This window comes from Rhinolophus ferrumequinum, chromosome 14, assembly GCF_004115265.2.
Source record: "Rhinolophus ferrumequinum isolate MPI-CBG mRhiFer1 chromosome 14, mRhiFer1_v1.p, whole genome shotgun sequence".
Lineage (NCBI taxonomy): Eukaryota > Metazoa > Chordata > Mammalia > Chiroptera > Rhinolophidae > Rhinolophus > Rhinolophus ferrumequinum.
Window position 1 is genome coordinate 25,498,009 of NC_046297.1, and position 18,398 is coordinate 25,516,406.

Here is an 18,398-nt window from a genome sequence, read left to right on the forward strand (position 1 = left end):
CAGTACCTATAATATGTAAAGAACTCTCAAAACTCAATAGTAAAATAGACAATCAATGAGAAAATATTTGAAAAACATGAAGAGACATTTCACTGAAGAGAATCACAGATGGTAAATAATCACATGAAAATGTATTCAACATCATTAGCCATTAGGAAAATGCAAATTAAAACTACAATGTAATATCACTACACACCATGCAGCATAACTCAAATAAATAATAATGAACACCAAATTCTGATCAGGAAATTAGGAAACTGAATCCCTCATACATGCTGGTAGAAACATAAAATGGTAGAGCAACTCTAGATACTAGTTTGGCAGTTTCTTTAAAAACTAAACCTGCCACAGCCATACAAACCAGCAATTGCACTCCTGGGTATTTATCCAAGAGAAATGGAAACTTATGTTCACACAAAAATCCGTACTTAAGACTTTTTATCATCCTAGTGGATAAAGAAAGGAAACAGTTCCTGGAATGGATCTCTCCTTTAAAAAAAAATAAAGGGAAAAAAAAAACCTTTATATAAATGTTCGTAGAAGCTTTATTTGCAACAGCCAGAACCTGTAAACAACTCATAATGTCTTTCAATGGGTGAAACAGTGGTACATGTATACAAGGGAAATACTAGTCAGCAATAAAAAAGGAACACACGATATATGCAACAACCTGGATGAATCTCCAGAATATTATGCTGACTGAAAAAAAGCCAATCATGAAACATTATAATACTGTATGTTTCCATGATAAAATTATAGAAATGGAGAGCATGTTGCCAGGCATTAAAAAGAATGAGGGTTGGGGGAGCAGAAGGGAAGCAGGTGTAGCTATATAAAGACAACATGGGGGATCCTGTGGTGATGAAAATGCTCTGTATCTTGACTTTATCAGTATCAATATACTGGGAGTTGTATTGCACTATAGTTTTGCAAGATGTTACAATTGGGAGAAGCTGGATAAAAGGTACATGGGATCTCTCTGTATTATTATAATTACATGTAAATCTATAATTATCTAAAAATAACACATTTAATTCTTTTAAAAAATAGCCCTTCTATTTCATCAAATATCAGGCATCAATAGCCTGAGGTTGGCCACTATGCATTTATTTCCCTCTATTAGAAGAACTCATTGTTTGCACCCAATCAGGTTTCTGAGGGTCACATTTCAACCATGACAAATCCAGTAATGGTAAACAGTCTGTGAAGACTTTTGGGATCTTTGGTAATATTCAACCTTAACATTTGCCATATTTTTTTCCACTTGCAAACTTTTATAAATTCTAACATTATTTCAAAGATTTATTCAAGTTCCACTTCTCCATGAAGTTCTGCTCCACCACACTGAGGCTCCTTGATTCTCCTCTCTCTGAAGTCCTCTAGCACTCTATATCTGTGAGGTCCATTGTCGTAGCCACTAGCCCCACAGGCTGTGGAGCACTTGAAATGTGCTAGTGATAGTTAAGAGGTGTTGTAAGTTAGGAGGTGCATCAGATTTTGAAATTAGTATTTTTAAAATGCAAAAACTTTATTGGTTTTTATATTGATTTCATGTTAAAATGATAATATTCTGTAATAAAATTAAATTAGTAATAAAATTAATTTCACTTGTTCCTTTTTACTTTTTTTAATGTGGGTACTATAAAATATATAATCACATACAGCTCATATTTGTGACTCACATCATGTGTCTACTGCACACCACTGATTCAGAGACAATCAATAAGCATCAGCATATATTACTGCAGTCCTCTCTTTAGCAACCATTTAGCAACTGCCTGTTATTTATTACTTGCATATACTACCTACTGATGGTGGAAATTAAAGACTGGCTCCCTTATTCCCATCATCCTTCTGTCTTCCTGAATTGCATAGACTATAAAGCTAAAATTTCATTTCCCCTGAGTCCTGTGTACCTAATTTCTCTATGAGACCAAGCTCCCTCAATTAGGCTGCACGGTGTGCAACTTCGAAACAAAAGAGAGAAAATGGAAGCAGTCACAGTGGGAAGATTCTCTTTCAGGTCTGATGGCACAGGCATATAGTTTGGTGGGGCATCTATGCCAGAGAATCTAGGGTCTAATCCCAGACACCATAGGTGCCAAGCCATGGGTTGTGGCTGCAGTGTTGTTTCTGCCCAGCAGCCCTGTCATGTAAATGGATGTTTCTTCTGGCTGGGTTGCTGTTCATTGCCTATCTTCTGGTGATGCAGCATTGCTCCCTGGTTCTCAGGCCCTCACAGGGATTCCATGAGTTACTAATATGCTTCAATATATTTCTTAATGCTCAAATGTACTAGAGTAGATGATGGCACATGTGATCATTAATGCAGACTAAACTTAAATGTATGTCTTTTCAGGAAGAAGACTAGTTTCTCTTTTGAATGTGTATCACTAACATAATTTGCACAACTCAGTAAAGAGGGCAATAAATAAATGTTGTGATAATGATTGGGATCATGTCAGATTCTGATGCTGTAAAATAGTCATGGGCTTTTAAGAATTACGATACATAGCATGGAAAAGATTTTTTCAAAAGTCTCAATTCCTCTACTAAAGCAGAGAATTTCATTTTGCTTACTACAATATGTTGATAAATGTTGCTGTTGAGGAAAAACATCAAGTTATAACTTTCTTTATAGTCTGATATGTATGTATATGTTTTACTAATAAATAGCAATTTTTCTGATCACCAACTTTCTTTTGGCACTAACCATTCATCAACAAATCCTAATAGTCAACATCCTAAAATCCAAAAGCCAAGAATGGTACCCTTACTATTCTGAATATGAATCTTATCTGACATAGGTGGAGAGCAACAATATTCCCTATGCCCTGAGTATCCCTACAGGTTCTTACTGGGTATATCAAGAATGCAAGGTTCTATTTTCTGAAGCCATCTATCTGGATTGTGTTTGCAGAGGACAATCTCAGGAATGGATAATGTCTCTCTCCAGCTCAAAGAACGGCTCTTTGGAGGCTTCCCAATTTCAGTGTCCATCTCTTGTAGTACAGTCATTGCATGTGCAGGTCTTTATCTGGACTGTTCATCCCCTTGGGACTTGCAGGACAAGGGAACCCATACAAATCATGCTACTTACAGTGCTGTAATAAAGTCCTTTTTTTCTGACCCAGAAGTCTTGTGATTTCTGCCAGTAACCATCAAACAGTAACAGGATAACTTACAAGCTTAATAGGTAGGATAAGATAAAATTCCAGACCCAAAAACATCTAATATTTGAGTGACTGTCTTTGATTCCTTAATACTAGAGATACAATTTTCAGGCTCCATGATAATAACTTCAATGTTATTAAAGGACTGGGCCACTTCTGAGTTTTCAAGTATTATGATTCTCTAATATAGGTAATGGAAGTGCATTAAGATCTATTACCATAAAGCCTGTTTAATTTTCAGAAGCTATTAAAATATGATCATATTTTATGCTATTATTATCTTTTGTTCTGTTTCATTGCCCAGAAGGAGAATTTATATCTTAACCTTCTTGTTCATTTTCAAGAGAAGAGGATTTATAAATTGCATTTGCAATCTTTTCCTATCTAGGTTGCCACTCATGCTTTAGAATTGGCTGATGCCCTGCACACTTCTTTATACTCATTTATTGCACAAACATTTGTTGAGTGCCTATGTTTCAAAAGGCACTGTGCTGTGTGCAGTGGGAAGCATGGAGATGTACAAGGCAGGATCTCTGTAGTGCATATTATTCGGAAGATCAATGCTTGAGCTGGAGGGGAGAGAGCCTGGAATCGGGGATACCTGACAGGAGGTTTCAGCATGAGCTGCCAACATGCTAAATTAGTGGGTATAGAAAGGGAGAGTCTGGTTAAAGCAAAGATGACTTAGAAGACTTGAGCAGGTGCAGGGCTAGAGGCAAGGGAGAAGGACCAGATGATGATTTGGAGGTTTAAGACTGGCTACCTTGAATGCTAGTGATACCAGCCACCTGAATAGAGATTTCTGAAAATTTCCTGGAGGTGGTAGGGAAGGAAATATATGTTCTGTTTTAGACATGAATAACTAGAGAAGTGACAGAATATCTCTGAATGCTGAGGAAATCAGGAAGGTATAATGGGAGGGATTAGGCAGGATGCAGCTCTGTGAGTTGTATATGTACAGCTGATTCTGGGAATTGTCAGGAGTCATTGTCCTCCACAGCAGGGTTGAAGAGGAGCACAGTAGGTAAGGACAGACCTTGTGGGCCTTACATCAGGGGAGTAACATGAGGAAGAGGACTCTAAAGGGCAGATGGAAGAGAAGACACAAGAGAGGCAAACAATCTATATAATGCAGTGAGTTGAAAATCACACAGGAAAGTTTCCAGAAAGAAGGAAGGCCAACACATCCAAGTGCTATGGAGAAGTCAAAGATGACGACTTCTGAGAAACACTGCTGGTAAGTGTGTCTTTGGTGACTTGCATGAGCAAAGCAAAAGAAGGGCTACGTAAGGAAGGAACTGTGGAAACTATAGGTGGGTGGCAGGTCATAGGCACCTCATTATTATTGCTAACTCTACAAGATCCGCCCAACTTGTCCTCCCTTCAATCCAGAGTGAGTCCCTGGGACACACCTGATTTAGGTTAAAATTCAAAATCAGCACCCCATCACCTGCCATTTGCTGCCCACCATTTGGCTCCTCTCAACCTGCACTTCCTGATCCTTATGGTGATATCTGTTGTTAAGGACTCCAGTGCCCAAGAAAGTCCATAAAGGTGTCCACCTGTTCCTGCCACCCTACCCCTGGATCTACTGAGTGCATTAGCTGAGTCAACAATGAACTTTTGGATGTGGTTCCTTGATAAAGGCCTTCAGTCCACTGAGGACTCTCATGGGTTTTCACAGCTTACCTCAGCCACAATGGGGTAAGTTCTCTACTCAGTTACACCGGTTCCAAAACAATGTTGCCTTTTGTTGTCCTACTGGCTCAAAAGACACTTCTGTGGTAGCTGCTCACTTATTCTCTTCTAAGAGCTTTTAGCTCATCTTTCCATGAATTCAGACATACACGCATGGGATAGAGAGACTGTGCAGAAAAGTCAGAGCTTTTCTTATTCCAAGCTTATGCTCTCTGCTTTCTTTTTGCCTAAAATAAGAACTTTCTCAGGAAATGCCTGTCACTGCTACAAGTAGATTCTCATGAGTTACACTCCACCTGTCTCCCACTCTTGCTTCAGAGGTCTGAATTATAAGCTGACCTCCGTTTCACTCTAGCTGATCCATCCAGATATATTACTGTCATTAGGATGTATGTTCAGGAAAATAATATGAGAAGCAATTTTTTCCAAAGGGTTTTGTTACTTTACTAAAAATATTTCTAAAATAATTTTTACATGATAAAAATTTCAGGACACAGTCATTATTGAGTGGCAGTCCATTGTCTACCCCACTAACACAGTGTTTACTTAACAGTAAACAGGAAGAAGACAAACAGAAAGCTTTGTTGTCCTTCTAAATCTACTAAATAATATATAGCGTCACATGTTGATAAATGTCAGTGATGATTTGATAAGAATGATGACACTAAATCTTATCTGAAGGAAATCCCTTTTGTTCTGTTTCATGTTGATATCCCTGTCTACCTCGGGCGTTCAGAAACTGCATTGCATCTACACATTTCCTCCACAGAAAGCCAAGTTTCCTGGCAAACAGTTAGAGCATTTAAATTTAGATAATTTTTCCTACTAGAGAATAGCCATTCTTTTCAAACATTTGTATCAGTTTTTGCATTCATCTCTCAAATAAGTGAAAGTGCTGAGAGTTATTTTCAGTTAAAATGCAACAATTTAAATGGATATAATAGCAATAGAGGTATCTAGCAAAAGAAATTCATATTGCTGCAAAGAGCTTTCTCTCAGGAATTGTACAGTTTTTCAGGCTCAGGCCAACATTACTGGGCCACACTGCTTCCCATAGGACGGATCTCGGTGTCTCCAAATGTATCCTGGTCAAGTTCCAGATGGATTCATTTATAAGTGGAACTGATTTCCTTCAACCTTCCCTATTGGCCCACCACCCCAAACAGACACAGACTACACTTTCCTTTACTGCAAAGAACAAGTTCTTCCTAAGGTCACACCAGATTGAATCAGTTCACACATGCCTTTGAGTTCAGCAGTCTTCATTTTACAACTTGTCAATATCACACATTTTTTAAAATATGCTGCATCAAATCCGGTGTAAACCACCTTGTTCTCTGACAGACTCTTCTCAAACCCATTGGCACCACATTGGCATTATTTAGCTTGGTCCAGGATTCTGTAAATGTCAGTGTGTTGCTGATTTTGTAATTGGCTTTGTAAACCAATTAAGAAGATAAAACTAATTCATATGGTTTTTAATTATTCTGTTACAGGGAACTTTTCAGAGGTGGCATCCCTGCTCAATCCCCAGTCTTCCTAACTCAGTCACCCCAAATCTCTAAGCCAGTGAAAGTGAATTTTAAATCAAATCTGTTGCTCTCTCCTCCCCCATCACACATAGCAAAGAGGAGTTATACATTATGTCCTTGAATTTCTCCCTTAGCCACTATAGTAATAGTAATTTATTATAGCTACTAAGGAAAGCAGCAGCTACTATTTACTGAGCATTAATAAACACTTTGTATATTCTGAGGATTTGTAACCCCTTATCAAACGTCATACTAATGACAATTATCATTTATGGAATACCAAACTGATGCAGACGTTTGACTTGTGGTATCTTTTCAGACCCATAAAAAAATTTTATGAGGTAGACATTGTCATCCCTATTTTACAGATTAAAAAACACCACCAACAACAACAATACCAACAGAAAACCTCTCCACCAGTTTCCCGCGGCCACACACTGAGTTAGTGGCCTGAGTTAAGAACCCAGGTCTGAGTGGCTCCAGAGGCCTGACATACCCTCTGTTCTCATACTTTACGGTTTGTGCTTTTCCTCTTGTTTTGAGGCCTTTCTTGTCTTCCCTGAGCACACTGGTGATTCTAGGAGTTTCGCCCTGCTCAGAGCACATGAGGGATCTGTCTCATGGTCAGGTAGCCGCCAGGGGCCAGTTGGACGTCACAGACAAAACTGCATCAATCACAATGTCCTCAGTTTTAAGAGAGAAGATAATCATTAAAAAATGGAATTATATTTTGTACCTGTTTCTAATGATATAATATATAGTTATGAAAAGAAATTATAAAGCATTTAACCATTTAACCAACACAAAATTTTATTTCAAAATTAAACATATCATTGGATTATATGGAGCATTGAATAAAAACTCATGGTTGGTATTTATTTGTAGTCCCCTTACACACACAGGTCACCCTCACCCAGGCCCACCTTTGAGGCACTGGGTGATGCCACTGCGTGCGCTGATTCTGTCTGTTGTCAGCACCAGTAAAGAAAAGGCCCAAAGCAAGGAACATGGCTGGACCCCTCCTCAAAATTTATCTGACTCTGATGTGACCAGGCATTGCTGCAATGGCTCTAGTTCTCAATGAAAATTCAGCAAGTCATACTTTCTTCTCCTAGTACAAGAGGTCAGGGACCGGAGATGGGAGTGACCCTCCCAGGCAGGTCACTTGGGCTAAGATTCTCTCATCCAAATTCCTAAAATGGCCAAGATCCAGGGAGGGCAACACAGAAGAAAGGAAATCAGAGTTGAGGAAGAGTCCAGGGTCCCAGAAGGGTGGGTTACCCCACAGGTATTGGGAGGCCAGGATAAGCAATAGACTGAGAGCTCTGGATGGGGTTCTTGTAGTGCCATGGTCTGCCCACTGGTGGCAGCGGGGACCACGTCCATCAGAGTGAGAGCCCAAGTTCTTGGGACAGGATGCCAGGTATTAATGCACACTGTGTTTCCCCAAAAATAAGACCTACCCCGAAAATAAGCCCCAGTTAAGATCGTCAGCCAAACGGACGCATTTAGTACATTATGATAATGTTACAGAAGATGACATGACTGTATTTGAATAAATGTAGATTGTTGTACATGAAAAAATAAGACATCCTCTGAAAATACGCCCTAATGCGTCTTTTGGAACAAAAATTATATAAGACCCAGTCTTATTTTCAGGGAAATACGGTATAAGACCCAGTCTTATTTTCGAGGTAACACGGTAGTAAGAACGAAATGCAGAGTTACCAGAGGGTAAGGGGGTGGTGGGGGGTGGTAGATGAGAGTAAGGGGGATCAAATATATGGTGATGGAAGGAGAACTGATTCTGGGTAGTGAACACACAATGGGATTTATAGATGATGTAATACAGAATTGTACACCTGAAATCTATGTAATTTTACTAAAAATTGTCACCCCAATAAATTAAAAAAAAAAAAAAAAAAAAAGAACGAAATACAGAAAGGGCAAAGGAGACTCCCAGCAACACATTTAGAAAACTTGGCCTAGGATGAGTCTTATACAGAAAAGGGGATCAGAAACTAGCCTTGACTCTCATATTATTTTTTTCATTCTGTATGAAAATATGTTCTAAATCTTGAGAAATTAATATATAGTTTCAGGACATACTTTTGTTACACCTAGAGCTGTTAAGAAAACAAATGCTATATGTGAGCCTCTTCCATGAGACTTAGAGCATGTTCACAGGCACAACTCTTTCTTTGAGAAAAAAAGTTGTGATTTTTTTTTTTTTTTTATAACATATTAAACTTCATGAGTGACTGCTTTTACGGGGAACGCCACACAAGGCATGGACTAACTAGTTAGGCCCACAGGGACTGGCATGGTTAGTTTTATGTGTCAACTTGGCTAAGCTGCAGCACTCAATTATTCAAACCCTCAGCTAGGTGTTGCTAGAAGGTATTTTGCATATGTGATTAAAGTCCATAATTAGTTGACTATAGATAGGGAAAGAATCCGAGATAATCTGGGAGGGCCAGAACCAATAAGTTGAAAGAAATTAACTGAGTCTTCCATAAAGAAGAAATTTCATCTGTGATCTGTGGCTTACCCTGAGCTAAGAGTTCCAGCCTGCCCTTCTGACAGGCTGCCCTGTGGATTTCAGACTAACCTGATCAGCCCCACAATCTTGTAAGCCAATTCCTTGTGATAAGTCTCTTAATGTATCTATCTCCTACTGATTCTGTTTCTCTGGCTGAACACTGCTTGTACCACAGGCATAATGTGGGCATAGGACAGTGATATCCTTTTCCTGTGTTCACAGCCAGTACAACTGGGTGAACACCAGTAATGAGGCACTAAATGTATGTCAAAGTAAAGTCCAGGGTAACAAGAATAGGAAGTCAAAACTGAAGAAAAATCACAACGGTCTAAGCAAGGGTTGAGTGCTTCCACCTAGAATCAAAACAAGAGAGGACTCACAGAGCAAGAAAGGCTGAGATTAGGAGTAGAGGGTCATTGGTTTAGATCTAGAATAATTCCAGAGAGGGCTGGGACTAGGGTTAGTGAGTAAGGCACTGTCCTCAGGTGCAAAACTTAAGGGGGTGTCAAAAAACTCAGTCAACAATATAAATAATATTTTAATACAATATTTTAAAATAAAAATTAATGCAAAAAATCAACGATAAACAAAATATTAAAAATTTAAATAAAAACAGGATCATAAAAATCCAAATTCCTTCAGTGAATAACTTATACATACCAATCTAACAGTCTGTAAAGTTGTTTCTCTATAATTTAATGGGGCTGGTTGCCAGTCCCATAGGGCCTAGGGGAAGTTGCATGTGGCTGTACTCAAGTTTGTTCAAAGACAGGAGAGTAGATACCAGGAGTAAGGGGTAACCTAGAAAAACTGCCAAAGTTATAGTCAAAAAGCACATTCAAACTGAGGTCATAATCAACCAGATAGATAAACAATAGGCCAAGATATGGAGCTGGGTGGTAATGGGAGGTAAGGAACTTAAATAGAAAAATGGTGCAGCAGATAAAGAGGTTAGGGCACCATAACATTTAGACTTAAATAGCACATAATGAAAAGCTTCCACTTATAATAACTTATAGGAAAGCATTTTTGAAACTAGTTAGAAACAGCAACATACTACAGAGAGTACAAAAAAAAAATGTGTACACATTTTAAGAAAGGAAAAAACTGTATTGAAATTGTAATACTCAATATATACTGATAACAAAAGATGAATGCAAGTCATATATATACATTTTTTTGGCACTCCCGGTATTTGACTATGATTTGTTTGAAAATTAAGTCCAAATCAAGACAAATTAGAATTGTCAAAAGAAACTTTGCAGAGTTAAGGAGAGTTATTAGCATTTTTCCATCTTTTTTCTCTTCATTTCATAAGAATGTAAACATTAATATTTAATATCTGTATCTCAGCACTTCGTTATTGTGATGTATTAAGAAGCATCCAAATACAAAATGTGATATAAACGAAAGAGCTGATTTGGAAGAAAGAGAAGTTGGGTATAAATGCCACACACACACACACACACACACACACACACACACACACGTGCATGCACTCAATGTGCACCCCCCCATCTTTGATCTGAAAAAAGATCTCTGTTACACTGCTTATTCAAAATTAGTCAGTACAGAATTACCCTTTCTAATGCACAAACATTTTAATGGAGCATAAGCTATAATTTACTTTATGCTTTTTTATTATTGCTATATTTATTTTAACACCAAAAAATGGAACAAATGTAACATATAAATATACGTATAAAAATGTTGTTTAATATAAATTATATTTATATTGGATATTAAAATCCTAATAAACAAAAGTCCATTTCATCAATAGAGGCCTGACAAGTTTTGCCCTAAATGTATTATTTCCTTCAGAAAGTGTTTCACATAACCAAAATATGTGAACTTTATGGCAATTCGTGCCCACACGACATTGTTTATTGTTAAAACCAAATATTCAATAAGATTTCTAAATAACAATAACTATATAATATATAGGTATTTGACCTAAAATAATCAATTCCATAACATTATTATTGTTAGAACATAGACAGCCTTTAGAAATAATAAACCAAAGAGTTTCCCCGATTGATAGAAAAGCTGTATTTGCAAGTCCTGAGAGACCAGGCAGTGGCGAGCTCACTGGGTATCTGTGTGGTAGACATGAAAGGGACTCTGCCCTTTATGAATTTCTGATTTTGCTTGCCTTAAATTCTCTGAGCCCATTTCCTACACGGGGAAAGTTAAAATAATTTCCCTGGGTTATTATAATATTGGTATAAAATAAAATGTGAGCACAGTGCCACTGTGTGTAAGTAAACTGTGTAAGTAAACTGGTGTAAGATCTGGCACTTGTCATAAATGTCCTTCCTTGCCCTTTCCTGGTGGAAGAGAGTAGTACGGAAAAGTGTATCCCTCATTTCTGATGAGGATTGAACAAGGGCTAAAACATGCCTGCCCTGCATATCTAACCTTGAAACACTGTATTTCTGACAAGTTGGTCATGAGGCTGAGGGCAGCAGCTGTCTGATTTCATGAAGTTTTCTGAGGAAAGGATCGCTCACACGTTCAAAAACCTCACAGCATCATCACCCAGCGTGCACCGGACTCTTTTACTCTGACTTATCCCCACTAAAGCACAAAACCACACTGAGTATCTTCAGCAGGTTTGGCAGAGATGGGCATACACACAGCGATAGACTTCCAATAGCCTCACTATTTCCAGGGGCATAAAATCTGCCACTCACACCTAATATTTTCTATTTGTGCTTTGATCATTACTTAATACCATTTACATATTATCATTATTTTAATGAATGTCATACTCATTTGATTGAATTATGCAAATAAATATGAATCAAGCAGGTGGGGTCAGACCCTTTCCAAGTAAGCTTTCTGAGAGGTCATGTTTGTTAAAAATTTGGACTGATATAATGACAATCATTTTTATATAGTAATACAATAAGCATTTGCTAATAAGTATTTGTGAACATTACCAAGTAATTTTTTTCCTAGAAAAAAGCCAGTTTGAATGTAAACTAGTTTACTTATCGTTCTTTGAGTACAAGAGCTTTGACTTGAGATTTTTTTCAGCTCTTTCCCATTACTACTGAGTGTAATTAAATTTTTTTCCCACTCCTCCAGCCCCTGGCTTTGTAGGGCGCAGCTCCCTGACCCATGCTGGTGTTATGAGCCTTGCGCTCCACCCAGCTGAGGCAGTCAGTTGCCAGTCATTGTTCAGCCCCGAACAGCAACTCACAGCAGCTGTCGTTGACTGCCGGCTGCTCACACTGGCCACGGGCTGCTCATGGTAGCACATGTCAGCCAAGGGCAGCTCACACTGAGCTCCAGCTGTTCACAGCAGCCCAGCTCCAGGGAAAGCCATTGTTCACAGTCTTAGCTGGGGAGGGCGCAGCTCACTGGCCCATGTGGGAATTGAACATGCAGTCTTCGGCATTAGGAGCATGGCACTCCAACTGCCTGAGCCACTGGGCCGCCCTTAATTTTTTCTAAAGTGCTAAAGCAACCAACAGAGTTGACAAATCTGTTTAATCAACTGTGACATAGGTCAACATATGCAGTACTCAAGAAACAATTATTGAATTAATTAATTCACATAGTAAGGATTTACGTAAGTGACGACATTGAGTGGGGAATCAGGGCTTTGCGGAGACCAGTGGTTTGACTCCATTTTGTATGACCCAAGGAACTCACTTCACTTCCCTACATTAGAACTCCCTTATCTGTAAAATGGGAAATCTGTTACTAAGGATTAAACTATATCATATGCCTAAATAACTTAATACAGCAATGTAATAAATGTCAGTCTCCTGTTTTCTGCAGACAGATACAGTAGTTTCTCCTTATCTATGGTTTCACTTTTCAGTTACCCACAGTTTCAGTTACCCACAGTTTCAGTTAAACACAGTCAGCTTGGGTCAGGAAATGTTAAATGGAAAAGTCCAGAAATAAACAATTCATATGTTTTAAACTGAGCGCTGTTCTGAGTTGCATTATGAAATCCCATGCCATCCAGCTCCAACCTGTTCAGGACATAATCATCCCTTTCTCCCTCATCTCTACTCTGCATACTCTAACACAACCCTACCCTCCTCTTCATCACTTAGTAGCTGCCTTGGAAACTATGAAGTGGTTCCTTTAAGTGAAAAGGTGAAAGTTCTCAACTTAGGAAAAGAGGAAAAAATCGTATGCTGAGGTTGCTAAGATCTATAGTAAGAACAAAACTTCTATCTATGAAATTGCCTAATTTATAAATTAACTTTGTCATAGGTATGTATGTATAGGTAAAAGCATAGTATGTATAGAGTTCAGTACCATCCATGGGTTAAGGTATCCACTGGGGGCCTTGGAACGTATCCCCTGAGGATTGGGGGTACTACTATACAGTAAAATAGGACAGGGTAAAATCTAGTGAGTTACCATTCCAATATTAGTTGAGGAGAATAGAGTAGGGACATATAAAATAAGACCTCACTGGACTATCAGCTCTAATGCGTCTTTTGGAGCAAAAATTAACATAAGACCCGGTATGATATGATGAGATATGATATGATATGATATGATACGATATGATATGATATGATATGATATGATATGATATGATATGATAGTAAAATAAGACTGTGTCTTATATTAAATTTTGCTCCAAAAGACGCATTAAAGCTGATGGTCCAGCAAAGTCTTATTTTCGGGGAAACACAGTAGCTGTGCACTGGATTTTCCTTCATCACAGCATTAATCAATACTTTATACTTGCAAAATACTAAAATCCAGCAAAAGAGGAGTTTCCTGGAATTTTAAAAAACCTTGGGAAAGGCCTTAGGACAACTGGAATCACGTATTATGTTGTCGCTATGGGTCTTTGTCCAGCTGTGATTTGCTTTTTTTGTATGTTAACTTCATTCTGTCTTACATGGACAGAGTTACAAATATGGAAAGGAGAAAGAACAGAATGAACCCTAGGGTGTTATAATTAGAAAGAAATGGAGGTATCATATCAGTATGACTGTTTTTTTAATATCTATTTAAATATAGTAGTTGACGTGTATATGGGTATGTAAGAATTTATGTGAGTGTATGAGTGTATATCTGTGTAAGTGCATGTGTGTGTCTGTGTGTACATATGTGAGTGTGTTTACTTTATCCACCAAGAGGGCCTAGAAGTATTGACCTTCCAGTAGCTATGAGCACACCTACCTAGCACCCAGATCTTGGTTTGTAATACATTCATTCTACCAAAAAAAAAAAAAAAAAAAAAAAAAAAAGGAAAGCTTCTTGGAGAGACAACTGATTCTCAAAAGTGCATCCCATTGCTTCTCATAGATTTTATTGGTTTGAACCTAGTAAATAAGTCCAGCCCTCACTGAAGGGGAGGGCATTACATAAGGGCATAAATACCACTGAGGGCCATCATAGATGATGCCTACCACTGGCAGTTGCCACTAGAGGGAAGAGGGTCTTGTGATCAAAAGTGAAAATGACATAAAGGAAGGCTTCTGGGGTGTTGACAATGTCATATTTCTTCATACACACTCACAAGCACCAATGTGTGTGTGTGTGTGTGTGTGTGTGTGTGTGTGTGTGTACGTGTTGGCAGTGTCATTTCTTCATACGCGTGTGCACACATACACACACACATAAAGTACTCTTCAGTAAATATGTTATTATTCACCAAAAAATGAAAGAAGTAAAAAATTACATGTGTTCAGAAAAGTCATAATGAAAACCCCATTACTGAGTTAAATAACTTAAAAAAGTTTTAAACATCTTTATATCTAAAAACGATCTTTAATAAATCAAAAGGGGGAAATTCGGCAATATAACACAATGATGAGACCATTAATTCCTCAATCTATACATATTTTACATAAATCAATTACAAAAAAAATACTAAAAAATAGCAGCTGAAAAATAAGCAAAGATATAAATAGCTCTTAGGAGAGAGTATACCCCCCAAATCAAAAACATATCTGAATGTTCAACCTTACTATGAAAGGAAGAAAATTACAACAGAAGTAAAACATTTTTGCTTCTTAAATTAACAAAGATGTTTAGAAGGACGGCTCCCACTAGTGGGGAGCAATGAGGTGAAATCAACACTTTTATACATTCTGTTAGGATTGTCTGTCAAAAGAAGACTGTTGTTTCAGATTCCTTGGCTCCATTTCTATTGCTACAATAAGACAACACCACCACATTTTGCAAAATCTTAGTTATTCAGAATTAAATAAACACAACACATATAAAATCAGAAACATTTCTACCCCACAAAGGGCAGCATAGCCTACAACAAAGTTCTCCTGGCTCAATCATACACAGCTGTTTACATTACCTGCCAGAATACAGACTCTGATAGGTTATCTTACTAGAGAGTTGGCTTCAAGAACTTGCTTTATGCTTACCAGACTAAAGGACAAATTGAAAAAAAAAGAAGAAGCAGAGATGAGGAAGTCGCCACTTTTCCCAGTTCTACAACAGCTGGAAAATTTAAATTGTAGAACCATATAAATTCTACCCATCAAATTTTCAAAATAATTCAAGGCCATGTTTTAACATGAGCACTAGTTTACATTCACTGCCACCTCCACTCCCATCCCATCCCACTACTGAATCTTTGACTTTGGGGAAGAGCCAGAAGTCACACGGTGCCAAATCCAGTGAATAAAGTAGATAAGGATACACTGTAATGTTTTGGTTTTTGTTTTTTTGGTGTGTTTTTGTTTGTTTGTTTTTTACACAGATTGCGATATACTGGGAGCGATGTGTGACATGGTGCATCGTCATGTATTATGGCACACTTTAAAATACACCTTCTCTCAACCATAGTTCACACCTGACTGACTGCACCAAACAAGTTGAAACTTATCACACAATATTACTAAGGTTTGACATGTCACTTCCCGTATTGAACATCCCTGACTTTCCATCGGATGGCACTCGGCAGCAGCATTCACTGTATTTTGTGACCACAATGGATATAGGCTCCGTGTCACACATCGCTTCTGGTATATGGCAATTTCCATCAAATAAAAACATTGTGGTGTGTCCTCATTCACTTTATTCACCAGATCTGGCACTGTGTGACTTCTGGCTCTTCTCCAAAGTCAAATGATTCAGGACATGGAGGCAGCCACAACAGTGCAACTAAAGACACTCAGAGGAAAGAGGACTTCCAGAACTGCTTCAGAAAGTGGCAAGAATGATGGGATAAGTGTGTTCGAAGTAAGGGGGAGTATTTTGAGGGGGATTAATGGCAATGTGTCTTTTAACTGCAATTTTTTTTTTAATTTAAGCATTCATATACATTTTTTTAATCACATTGCATATGTTTTTGGTGGTGAACATGCAATAGAGTATACAGATATCCAATTATAATGTTGTACAATTGAAATTTATATAATGTTATTAACCAATGTTACCTCAATTTTTAGAAAATGAGCAAGGAAAGAAAGTACCAGCCAGACCAGGATGGGGAGGGGCAGTATGGTTGGACACCCTAAACCCCAGATGTAACTCTCTTTAGTTATGACCATTGAGTAGTGGTTTTATGTACAGCACATTTTGGAATTTTTCACAATTTCAAAAGTAATCTAACAAATTTTCACTTTGTGCCAGTTAGATGATTTCTGTAAAAATCCATTGTTTTTTATCAAAGGGCAGGAATAGCTGCCCTTTTGTGCTTCGCACTGCTGGTTGATAAGGAATTAGGTGCTTTATTAGGGAAGCACCACACTGAGTTAGTCTTCCTTGATGGCCATGATGGGTTAAGTCCTGTCAAAGAATAAAGGACTGAGTGCAGAAGAAAAGAAAGCCGGCATAATAAAAATATTTTTTTAGATGAAAGGTATATTTCAGTTAGAAGACATGGAAAATATTGCTGCCAAACAGAAAGTCATTACTTTCTTCTTGACTGTGTCAGTAAAAGAAGTCTTTCAAAGTCTAGTAGATAATAGTATGGTTGACTGTGAGAGGATTGGAACATCTAATTATTTTGGGGCTTTTCCAAGTAAAGCTCTTCATGTGAGGAAACATTAACCAGAGAATCTGGAATCTGTTATCTGAGGGAAACAAAAAGCACACAAACCTACAGAAAAGCATTAAGAAAGCTAAAATTGGCCAACATGAGATGAAAGACATGAGACAGAAGAGTGAACCATGTTAGCAAAGGTTTCTTCGAAGGGAACAGCTAATGGCAGAATAGAAAAATACAAAAAATATGACCCTCAAGTTGTTAAAGAAACATGTCAAGCAAATAAAGATGGACAGATAACATGCTTGCAATAAAATCTCAGGCCAAAAGAAAATTTGGATTTGAAGAAAGTAAAATTGATAAAAATTTTTGGAATTCCAAAAGACTTTAACTACGTAGACTAAAACGTTCAATGTTAGTGAAGGATCTATGTGCTTGTGAATATGTAAAATTTTTGTATTATCCAACTAAATGTACTGAATTGTCATTTACCTACAACTGTTTATCATTTTGTTAATTTTAAATAAAGTGTTAAAAAAAAGAATCTCTTCTTTTTGCCTCCTGCTTCATAATACTGTCTTTTTTTTTCTTTTTTTATTTTCCATTTCTTCCTGGCTTTGGTGTCTCGCTTCACCTGTGTGTGGCCCCACTTTCTACTGACTCACCCCTTTCACAGGCAGCTTCTCCTTTATGGACGACTACTTTTGTACTGACAACATGGCACACTCTGGAGTGGCCCAGAAACATTTTTCCACACTGGCCAAGGCTTTTTCTCATGGCTCCATATCTAATAGGACCCCAGCCCCAAGTGAATTTGATATCAGATGGTATGTGCTGTGTGGAAGAGTTTCAATTGGAGCATGCAGGAAACTGAGAATCTAACTAGTCTGAAAGAGGCATCTCACTCTAGGAACTAGATAGAGAATAGATGAAAAGGGGCCAAAGCTAGAGGCTCAACAGCAAGCTTATCTTCAAACTAGTTTTTATATGACACACCAGCTCAAATTAATCTGATATTTGAATGGTAAATATCAATTGTTCTTCTTGACCAGGTGTTGTCAGAGTGGAGACAGGAAGTTTAAGATCACTCCCAGGTGATCACCCCAGCGACTAACTTTGTGATAATGCCCTTAGTTGTGATAAGGAATACAGGAAAAAGGGCAGTTCAGAGGAAATATGCACTTAGTTTTAAACTAGATACATTTGAGGTATCCGTAGAATTTTGTCAAAGTTTTACAAAAATACAAACAAGAGGCAAATAAATTTAAGATTAAACAATATTTTTTTAGGCAGTTATGTACTATTATAGAACTATGCCTTTAAAAACTGCATTACTCACAGTAAAGTTTGTTTTTAAGATTTTAGGTAAGATGGGAATGAATAATAATGTTAAATGTTAATAAAATACTACTGATTAAAATATTAAATGGTATATGTACTATTTAAAAAATTGTTAGTAACTTATTTTATTTTAAGTGTGTTTTTCTAGGGCCCATCAGTTCCAAGTCAAAAAGTAG

General features: G+C 37.7%; 1 pseudogene; it reads left to right on the forward strand.

Annotated features, from left to right (window-relative positions):
* The first annotated feature begins 13,960 nt into the window (after nt 1–13,960).
* Nucleotides 13,961–17,285, forward strand: LOC117033697 (meiotic nuclear division protein 1 homolog; annotated as a pseudogene).
* Nucleotides 17,286–18,398: the final 1,113 nt, after the last annotated feature.